Genomic DNA, 10,271 nt, shown 5'->3' with positions numbered 1-10,271 from the left:
GACAGTGGTTGCTAGGACGTCAGCGGCCGCCAGCATCTTAGCAACCACCGATGTTAGTGACCTGAAAAGCAGGAAGTTCTCATCTATTATTAGCAGTAATGCAGTCAATCAATGAATGAGTTCCTTGCTGCTTCCAGCAGGGGGTTCAGCTAAGCCAAAGGATTCTATGGGGTCTCTGAACTTCCTGGACCCCATCATCCCTACTGCTGGCTTATTCTCCAACCACAGAGTGGGGGGTGACCAAGCTGGCAGGCTTAGCTGCAGCAGAAAAAAAAGTCAGGTCACCGAGTCGTGTAAATGTGAGAACCGGAATACAATTGGTGCAGGATACACAGAACGAAAGTAATCCCCTCCCCCATCCCGCCCCGGGGCCAGCGGACAGGTGCAGCGCTCTCCTCTACACACCAGGGACCAGAGACCGCCCAATCCGTGACGTCACCTCGCCGTTCTGTACAGCGTCTGGTGGGAGAGGGGCGTGGCACTCGAAGAAAGACAATCCCGAGTAGAAGGGCGTGTCCGACAGGAGCAGCCAGTGTAGGCGGTGATGGCGCGGGGTGGGCGTTGTTAGGGAGACAGAGGGAGTGACGCAGCGTGCTTTGGTCCCCGCCCTCCCCTCCGTACTCTATTCGCTGCGGGATCCGGGATTGTGCTGCGCGCGGCTTGGTACTCTCCATATTCCGGTAAGAGATCGGTAAAGGGGAGGAGGAGGAGGGGGGAGTGTCCACAGGTGCGTGTGTAGGAGGCGGGGCGCCCCAGGCGGTGACAGGTTCCTGGCCCCGGGGATGGAGGTGAAAGATCAGGGCAGGATCGGCTCCACCGGGCGTCACATGGGGCGCCCCCCACCGGAACCTCCTCCACACACAATACTCAGCCCGGGATTGTTTACATTGTATACAAATCTATATACCGAGAGATCTCCGTACACCATGCCCTCTATTCCTTTATCCCCGATCATCACCTTCCTTCCCACTGACAGGTGTCACCCCGATACACCCAATACATCGTACCCTCCGATCACCCCATACATCGTATACATTGTACCCTCCGATCACCCCATACATTGTATACAACGTACCCTCCGATCGCCCCATACATTGTATACATCGTTCCCTCCGATCACCCCATACATTTTGTACATCTTTCCCTCCGATCACCCCATACATTGTATAAAACGTACCCTCCGATCGCCCCATACATTGTATAAAACGTTCCCTCCGATCGCCCCCTAACATTGTATACAACGTACCCTCCGATCGCCCCCTAACATTGTATACAACGTACCCTCCGATCGCCCCCTAACATTGTATACAACGTACCCTCCGATCGCCCCATACATTGTATACATCGTTCCCTCCGATCGCCCCATACATTTTGTACATCTTTCCCTCCGATCACCCCATACATTTTGTACATCTTTCCCTCCGATCACCCCATACATTGTATAAAACGTACCCTCCGATCGCCCCATACATTGTATAAAACGTTCCCTCCGATCGCCCCCTAACATTGTATACAACGTACCCTCCGATCGCCCCCTAACATTGTATACAACGTACCCTCCGATCGCCCCCTAACATTGTATACAACGTACCCTCCGATCGCCCCCTAACATTGTATACAACGTACCCTCCGATCGCCCCCTAACATTGTATACAACGTACCCTCCGATCGCCCCCTAACATTGTATACAACGTACCCTCCGATCGCCCCCTAACATTGTATACAACGTACCCTCCGATCGCCCCCTAACATTGTATACAACGTACCCTCCGATCGCCCCCTAACATTGTACCCTCCGATCGCCCCATACATTGTACCCTCCGATCGCCCCATACATTGTACCCTCCGATCGCCCCATACATTGTACCCTCCGATCGCCCCATACATTGTACCCTCTGATCACACACACTGCAGCTCACGGTCTCTTCTATGGATCATATGTATCATTTAAATAGAAACATCATTGTGTTTTTATTGGTTCACATGCCTATTTTGTATATGGATAAAAATATACATTCAGGGTATATATTTATATATAGTGTTCCTATGTACTGTTTATTGTGCTCATTAGACTGATATATAACGTTTTTATTCATATCGTATTTGACTCATAACAAATAACACACACAATAAATATATATATATATATTATCAGTCAGATATGCTCAATATCAAAAGTCTACACACCCCTGTTAAAATGTCAGGTTTCTGTGATGTAAAAACTCTCCATGTTATCCTATGTGTCCATGCACACATAGGCTGTTAGCAGCAGTTTTTGGCTTTAAGGCTTTATGGCCACGACATTTTACAAAACGACCTCGTACCAACGCCAGGAAAAAAGCGTTGTTAAAAAACGCGACTTTATCCGCATTTTGCATTGGTGTCAATGCACCTTTAGCCGCGCTCGCTTTCAGCCACGTTTCTCTGTTTATATTCAAATTCAATGGTTCCCTATGGGAGGCCATTGATTTGAATAGAAGTCGCACTAGAAGTCGGATCAAGATGATCCGACTTGCGGTGCAGCTTGTGTGCTGAGAATATTGAAGGGGAACCCCGCCAAAATTTAGCGTGAAGTTCCCTCACAAGATCCATACCAGACCCTTATCCGAGCACGCAGCCCGGAAGGTCAGGAATGGGGGGGCGAGCACCACCCCCTCCGGACCATACCAGGACACATGCCTTCAACATGGGGGGGGGGGGGGGGGGGGTCGGTGTTTTGGGCCAGGGGGCTCTGTGCCACCCCAAAGCACCTTTTCCCTATGTTGATGAGGACAAGGGCCTCTTCCTGACAACCCTTACCCGGTGGTTGTCAGGGTCTGTGGGCAGGGACTTATCAGAATCTAGAAGCTCCCTTTTAACAAGGGGGTCCCCACCCTAGGTGAATAAGTATGGGGTATATTATACCCCTACCCATTCACCTACAAAAACATAAAAATAATAAAGTGTCACAAATTAACACACTACACAGGTTTTTAAAATATTTTATTACGCAGCTCCAGCTCTTCTGGCGACATCTGGTCCCTCTGCCGGTCCTTCTTCCCTCTCCGATTCTTCTCCTTTCAGCGGAAAGAGAGAAAAGCGCAATCTTCTTGCTCTTTTGCAGGGTCTTCTCCCTTGTTTTTCCGATGTTGACTCAACGCGATCTCCCGGTGTAATGCTGGTTCCGCCATGTGTAATGACTTATATTGGCATTGCCAGGGCCGCCCGATGACATAAGTTAGAGGCCATGCCCCTTGTGACGTCACCGCATGAGGGGGTGCACAGGGCATGCAAGGCCTGCCCCATGCCGATATAAGTCATTGTACATGGCAGACCTAGCATTACAATGTAAATTTGTGTCGAGTCAACATCGGAAGAACAGCAGGAGAAGACCCTGCAAAAGATCTAGTAGAGAGAGGGAGAGGAGCCGGAGCTGCTTTAATAAAATACTTTAAAAACCTGTGTAGTGTGTTTATTTATTTTTTATTTTTTTGGGTGAATGGATACGGGTACGATACTCATACTTATTCACATAGGGTGAGTGCCGGAATCTGGGGGATTCCAGATTCCGATAAGTCTCTGCCCGCAGACCCCAACAACCATTGGGCAAGGGTTGTCGGGAAGAGGCCTTTGTCCTCATCAACATGGGGACAAGGTGCTTTGGGGTGGGGGGGGGCGCAGAGCACCCATGTTTAGGGCATGCGGCTTGGTATGGTCCAGGAGGAGGGGGAGGGGGACCTCACACCAAATTTTGGCGAGGTTCCCTTTCAAGATTCTCAGCACACAAGTCGCATCGCAAGTCGGATCATTTTGATCCGACTTCTGTTGTGACTTCTATTCAAATCAATGGGCTCCCATAGGGAACCATTGATTTTTAATAGAGACAGAACCGCTGGGCGAGGCTTAATGCTGTGTATCTCGTTAAATCGTTTTTAACGGCGCCTGCCGTTTTTACAGCTCTAGCGCTGGAGCCACAGAACACGCTGGTCCTGGGTTTTATTTTTATTTTTCGAGATTAGAAACGCCTATGCCACTTACAGCTCCCAAATACCGTTGGTGGGCATGAGGCCATAGGCTAAAATGGAGAGGCGTTTTTAAGCTGTGAAAAACGCTCCTAAAAGCGTCTGTAAAAATGTCCGTGGGTATGAGGCCTTAAAAAAAAATAAAAAAAATAAAACTAGGGTGTTCTGAGAGGAGTTTTTCAGCTGTTAAAATGCTCTAACGTGGCTCACCAGCGTTTTTTGATGTTTTTAATTCGTTGAAAAAATATACATAATTCCCCCCCCCCAAAACAAAATTGCTAAAAAATGCTATTGCAAAAATGTTGAAAAACTCACTGCAAAGGTACTGTCATTTTTATAACGTTATCTTAACATCCAGTGTGCATGAGGCCTTAATGTGACCTATAAACTGTACAACGCAATTGGGAAAACAAACTGAAATCTTTTAGGGGGTGGGGGGCAAAAATAAAAAATTGTGGTTGCATAAGTGTGCACACCCTCTTATAACTGGGGATGTAGCTGTGTTCAGAATTAAGCAATCACATTCAAACTCGTGTTAAATAGGAGTTAGTACACAACTGTCATCATTTAAAGTGCCTCTGATTAACCCCAAATTAGGTTGAGCTGTTCTAGCTGTTATAGTAGGTCTTTCCTGACATTTTCTTAGTCACATCCTACAGCAAAATCCATGGTCCGCAGAGAGCTTCCAAAGCATCAAGGGAATCTCATGGTTAAAAGGTATCAGTCAGGAGAAGGGTACAAAATAATTTCCAAGGCATTGGATATACCATGGAACACAGTGAAGACCGTCATCATGAAGTGGAGAAAATATGGCACAACAGTGACATTACCAAGAACTGGACATCTCTCCAAAATTGATAAGACAAGAAGAAAACTGGTCAGGGAGGCTGCCAAGAGGCCTACAGCAACATTAAAGGAGCTGAAGGAATATCTGACAAGTACTGGCTGTGTGGTACATGTGACAACAATCTATCGTTTTCTTCGTATGTCTGGGTGATGGGGTAGAATGGCAAGCCTATTCTTAAGAAGAAAACCGTCCAAGCCTGGCTAAATTTTGCAAAAACATCAAAATTTTCCCCAAATCATGTGGAAAAATGTGTTCTAGTCTGATAAAACCAAGGTTGAACTTTTTGGCCAAAACAACACTGCACATCACCAAACGAACACCATACCTACCGTGAAGCATGATGGTGGCAGCATCATTATTTGGGGCTGTTTTTCTTCAGCTGGAACAAGGGTCTTAGTCAAGGAATTATGAACAGTTCCAAATACCAGTCAATATTGGCACAACTTCATCTTCCAGCATGACAACGACCCAAAGCCTACATCCAAATCAACAAAGCAATGGCTTCATCAGAATAAGATTAAAGTTTTGGAATGGCCCAGCTAGAGCCTAGACCTGAATCCGATTGAAAATCTGTGGAGTGATCTGAAGGTGGATGTGTACAGGAGATGCCCTCACTATCTGACAGATTTGGAGTGTTTTTGCAAAGAAGAGTGGGAAAGTTTTGCCAAGTCAAGATGTGCCATACTGATAGACTCAGTCCTTTTGGTTATGAGTCTATAATAAAATCAAAAGGTGCTTAAACAAAGTATTAGTTTAAGGGCATGCACACTTATGCAACCATAACATTTTTATTTTTTTTAATTTTCACTTCCCTCCACCTAAAAGATTTCAGTTTTTTGTGTAATTGAGTTGTACAGTTTATAGGACACATTAAAGGTGGAAAAAGTTCTGAAATTATTTATCTTTGTATAATTTATTTACATTAAAGAAACCTGACGTGTGTGTGTGTGTGTGTGTGTATAGTGCGTGTGTACTATGTATTATATTTTGAGTGCATAAGGCTGATAAAAACATACACTAAAAATGTTATATATAGTGTTATTGGATGCATTAGGCTGATAAAAGAAAAAAAAATTATATATATATATTAATTATACATTTTTTTTTTTTCTTTTATCAGCCTAATGCATCCAATAGCACTATATATAACATTTTTAGTGTATGTTTTTATCAGCCTTATGCACTCAAAATATAATACATAGTACACAGGATATATATATATATATATATATATATATATATATATATATATATATATATATATATATATATATATATATATATATTATCTCATTAGGGCTGTGGAAATTTAAAGATTAATTCCTCGATTAATCGTTAATATTTTTGATCAAAATACTCACCTCTCCGCCGGCTTCTGGGTCTTCAAGGAGTTCCGTCGGAGATGTCTGTGACGTCACTGGACTCCTTCCCCCTTCCCCCAAGTGCCTCTGTCTGCTAACGAAGGGAAGGGGGGAGGAGTCCGGTGATGTCGAAGCTCTGATTGAAAGTATCGCGTACAGTTGGAGGAGCTACGCATGACGTCACCCGCTGCTGCCCTACGGAACTAACATGACTGTCGGCTTTACGTGCTGTGTTTTTATCATCTTTATGTGTTAGTTGTGTTGGATTTTGTCTACTACATCGCTTCTATTTCTAGACAACCTTCATTGATTTTCTGCGTCAGCATGGTGTACGTGAACAGGGTTCAGTTAGTGAAACATCAGCTTCATCTAATAGCGGAAGTTGTCCCGCATGGCGGTGTCAGAATGCTGTCCTGTCTGTGTTGCCCATAGTGAGCAATTGAATTTTCCTCATATATAGGGTTTGCTAAGAATGAAAAGAGCAGAGCTGCTTTATTTAGTTCTCTTCATTGAAGGAATGCACGTTTCATTCTTTGACACAATGTGGCATTTTTCATTTTCAATAGCAAACCCCCCCAACACACTAAGGCTGTGGTGGCGAATCTTGGCACTTCAGAACTACATTTCCCATGATGCTGTTGTACTCTGCAGTGTAGATGAGCATCATGGGAAATGTAGTTCCAAAACATCTGGAGTGCCAAGGTTCGCTATCACTGCACTAAAGCAATGCATCTGTGCTTATACATTCTGCAATGCACCTAGTATACCGAAGCAAACATTTTCATGCGTCAAAAGCCCATTGGTTTCAATGACTGCCATACGGCTCGTGTACTCTTTCATCGCATTGGTCTGTGAAAAGTGATCTGCGGTGGAACGCTTTTTACAGAGAGGTGGAGGCATGATTGACATTGCTGCCTCCTTAATGGCAGATTACCTTTTTCAGTGGGAATACCGCACTGTGGGCCTAGCGATTGGCACACGATTGCAGTGTCTCAATGCAACAAATGCAGACTTGCATTGATTAATGCAAGCACAAGTGTAAAAGGGCTCTTGGGTAACAGACGTTTATTTGTACATGATGGGTGGGCTGCTTTTGTGTGATATTAGATTAGCTCTAAAAAATGGAACGCATCCGTCACAAGATTGGCCAAGTTCCTGATAGCGGTGTGTGTGTGTGTGTGTGTGTGTGTGTGTGACACCCGCATTGTGTGCTTTCACTGCCAGCATTGAGCAGATGTGTGATGACCTTCACATACAGCAGTTGTGGTGAACCTGTCTAGAAACTGGGCTTTGAGGAAGGGAGTAAGATGTGAATGATAAGAAAGCTGTACTGAGAAATATATAGGTATAGAGTAAGAACAAGCATGCAGCCAGTGAAGCCAGATTTCCTCATTTGCTTACTTGTCACTAGTGGCAGCCTAGTTGCTGTTTTTCACAAGATGGGCATTGCCAGTGATTGTATTCCTGTACACTCTCTATACCAGCTAGGGATGCACCCATACCATTTGTTTTTACAATGAGAACAAGTACCAATACTTTTTTTTTTTATTATTTTTTATTTTTTTTATTTTATTACTCGCCGATACCAATTACCGATACCTACTGAAACTGTTTTGTTTTAACTTCAGCTGTCAGCAATGGTACAAAGCATTGAAAAGTTATTTACAAATTAAATAGATTTTTTATTTGGCGCCATTTCAATGTGAAAAGTGTAAATATATGTTAATATATTTGTGTAAAAATATTCACTAACAAAGCAAAGAAAAAAAGTTTTGTTTATCATTTTATAAAATGGATATGAACAAAAGAAAAAAAGCAGCAAAATAATAATTACATGGAGGAGAATAGGGAGTTAATTAAGGCTGAGTAGAGTAAATTAAGGGGTTAAACAGAGGAACATTTTTTTTTCATCCCTTTTGATCTACAGAGAAAGAAACAGAAAGATACAAAAAGAAACAATGTTTTTTTTCTGATTTTAGTGTTTCAGGGCTGAGCAATGTTGTTAATAAACATTTCCAGCTGTTTTTTTATTTTATTTTTTTATTTTTTGACAGCTCCAATTATCGGACTTATTTAACACAGGGGAGATCCACTGACAGCTCAAAGAACTGAGCCTGAAAGTATCGGTTTCAGGTATCAGTGCAATTGCATGAGTGCCGATAATTGTGCAGATACTCGGTATCGGCGCAACCCTAATACCAGCCGCATCCATCTTAACCGCTTGCTTACCGGACACTTATACCCCCTTCCTGCCCAGGGCAACTTTCAGTTTTCAGCGCTGTCGCACTTTGAATGACAATTGCGTTGTCATGCTACACTGTACCCATATTAAATTTTTAGCATTTTATTGAAACTGATTGAGCTTTCTTTTGGTGGTATTTATTTAATCATCGGGTTTTTATTTTTTGCTAAACGAAAAAAAAATATTTGTAGCTTCTGTCAGTAAATTTTGTAAATAAGCAATTTTTCTCCTTCACTGATGGGCAATGATGACGAGGCACTAATATGCAGCACTGATGGCCACTGAAAGTCAACACTGATTAGTGTCGCTGATGGGCACTGATTGGTGTCACTGATGAGCACTGATGGGGCTGTACTGTAATCGGGGCACTGATGATCAGTGCCCTGATTACCTCTACAGTCTCCCCTGCGAGGAAATGCCACTGATCAGCTCTTCTCTCCTCACACTCTGTCAGTGTGAGCCAAGGAGAGCCGATAAATGGCACTTCCTTGTTTACATGTGACTGGCTGTGATTGGACACGGCCGGTTCCCTTGGGTTAAGAGAGCCACATCATTGGCTCTTTACCAAAATCGGGGTCGCCCCGTGGGCTGCGTTTGGCGCAGCAGATCGGCGGTTCTGGGGTCCTGCCATATGATGTCCCAGAACAAGGTTGCATCTCGCCCGTCCTTATTTTACTATACATTGGGGAGGAAATGATTTAACCTTTCTAGTTGGTGGGACCTGGTTCTGTGATCGGTGTTGGTGACATTGGGGTTGATGTGTTGGGGGGGAGGGGGGGGGTGCAGTGAGCGTGCTCCCAGCTCAATCAAGGGACGCCGGCTGTATGCATATAGGTGGCAGCCCAGCATTAGACCCCTTTCACAATGAGGTGTTTTTCAGGCGCTTTTGGGCTAAAATTAGCACCTGGAAAAAACGGCTCCCCTGCAGTCTCCGTGTGAAAGTCCGAGTGCTTTCACACTGAGGCAATGCGCTGGCAGGATGTTGCAAAAAACTCCTGTACACCTCTCCTGCCCATTGAAATGAATGGGCACCGCTGGCAAAGCGCTGCTGCAGTGGAGCTTTGCGGGTCGCTTTAACCCTTTTTTTGGGTGCTAGCAGGGGTTAAAAGCGTCCCGCTAAGGGCCTAAAACCCCTTCAAAAATGGCGGCACTTTACTGCCGACGCCCAGTCTGAAAGGATCTTAAGGTTTACTGCCTGCTAACACTCATGTGTACGGCGGACATTAAGGGGTTAAACAACAACTGTTATAAATATACTGTTGGAGCCGCCTGCCCTCCTCATTAAATATACAAATGAGCATGCAGACTTCAGATGTGACCTGCTTTTCACTGCGCAGAAGCAGCGTTTCCAGCCTTCCAGTGGGATGCCTCGTCTGCTACACAGTCTGTCTAGTAACGTTTATTTCCATTGTTTGTCTATAGTAGAGGTTTAGTCTGCTTAGACTTTATCTTTATTAGCTCCTCCTTCTCCCCAATCAGTATGCTTATTCCATTGTTAAATAAAACCTGTTTCCATTACATACTTTATTTTAGATCTAATGATATCATCACTGGGTCTTTGTGCATCTCTATGCAATGCAGGTAGATCATGAGTGGTGGGAGGGGCCAGCAGGGCTCTGTACATTGGTCCTGATGCAAGCAGTGGGCTGGGAGGAGTACTACAAATACCAAAAGGCCTTGATGGTGCATGTACATGCAGACCGCCCTAGGTAATGCCTGTACTTGATGCTGAGTTGCCACCCTGATTGAATAAAAAAACTGAAATCAAATGAGTAAAAGGGGGTGGGCCAGGGATAGTCAGGCTGAGGAGGAAAGAACCA

General features: G+C 44.4%; 1 protein-coding gene across 2 annotated transcripts in view; it reads left to right on the top strand.

The window, feature by feature from the left end:
- Nucleotides 1-508: 508 nt before the first annotated feature.
- Nucleotides 509-10,271, top strand: part of MPP7 (MAGUK p55 scaffold protein 7) — a 682,552-nt gene continuing 672,789 nt past the window's right edge. For both annotated transcript variants that reach the window (XM_077491041.1, XM_077491039.1), the window contains exon 1: nucleotides 509-680. The gene's annotated coding sequence lies outside the window, so the exon portion shown is untranslated. The remainder of the gene's footprint in view (nucleotides 681-10,271) is intronic.

Source organism: Lithobates pipiens, unplaced genomic scaffold (assembly GCF_037356315.1).
Source record: "Lithobates pipiens isolate NorthernLeopardFrog02 unplaced genomic scaffold, aLitPip1_a1.2 Scaffold_19, whole genome shotgun sequence".
NCBI lineage: Eukaryota > Metazoa > Chordata > Amphibia > Anura > Ranidae > Lithobates > Lithobates pipiens.
The sequence above is the reverse complement of the archived record's forward strand: the minus strand, read 5'-3'. Positions and strand labels throughout refer to the sequence as shown.